Raw genomic sequence first — 1,205 nt, 5'->3', positions numbered from 1 at the left:
TCTCCATCACTTTCATTCCCCACGACTCCGATCCATACATCACAGTTGGTACAATCACTTTCTCATATAGAACTCTCTTTACATTCATGCCCAACCCTCTATTTTTTACTACTCCCTTACCTGCCCCCAACACTTTGCAACCTTCATTCACTCTCTGACGTACATCTGCTTCCACTCCACCATTTGCTGCAACAATAGACCCCAAGTACTTAAACTGATCCACCTCCTCAAGTAACTCTCCATTCAACATGACATTCAACCTTGCACCACCTTCCCTTCTCGTACATCTCATAACCTTACTCTTACCCACATTAACTCTCAACTTCCTTCTCTCACACACCCTTCCAAATTCTGTCACTAGTCGGTCAAGCTTCTCTTCTGTGTCTGCTATCAGTACAGTATCATCCGCAAACAACAACTGATTTACCTCCCATTCATGGTCATTTTCGCCTACCAGTTTTAATCCTCGTCCAAGCACTCGAGCATTCACCTCTCTCACCACTCCATCAACATACAAGTTAAACAACCACGGCGACATCACACATCCCTGTCTCAGCCCCACTCTCACCGGAAACCAATCACTCACTTCATTTCCTATTCTAACACATGCTTTACTACCTTTGTATAAACTTTTCACTGCTTGCAACAACCTTCCACCAACTCCATATAACCTCATCACATCCCACATTGCTTCCCTATCGACTCTATCATATGCTTTCTCCAGATCCATAAACGCAACATACACCTCCTTACCTTTTGCTAAATATTTCTCGCATATCTGCCTAACTGTAAAAATCTGATTCATACAACCCCTACCTCTTCTAAAACCACCCTGTACTTCCAAGATTGCATTCTCTGTTTTATCCTTAATCCTATTAATCAGTACTCTACCATACACTTTTCCAACTACACTCAACAAACTAATACCTCTTGAATTACAACACTCATGCACATCTCCCTTACCCTTATATAGTGGTACAATACATGCACAAACCCAATCTACTGGTACCATTGACAACACAAAACACATATTAAACAATCTCACCAACCATTCAAGTAGAGTCACACCCCCTTCCTTCAACATCTCAGCTTTCACACCGTCCATACCAGATGCTTTTCCTACTCTCGTTTCATCTAGTGCTCTCCTCACTTCCTCTATTGTTATCTCTCTCTCATTCTCACCTCCCATCACTGGCACCTCAACA

The sequence above is a fragment of the Palaemon carinicauda genome, chromosome 5 (genome assembly GCF_036898095.1).
Source record: "Palaemon carinicauda isolate YSFRI2023 chromosome 5, ASM3689809v2, whole genome shotgun sequence".
Taxonomy (NCBI): domain Eukaryota; kingdom Metazoa; phylum Arthropoda; class Malacostraca; order Decapoda; family Palaemonidae; genus Palaemon; species Palaemon carinicauda.
This window is presented reverse-complemented; position numbering follows the sequence as displayed.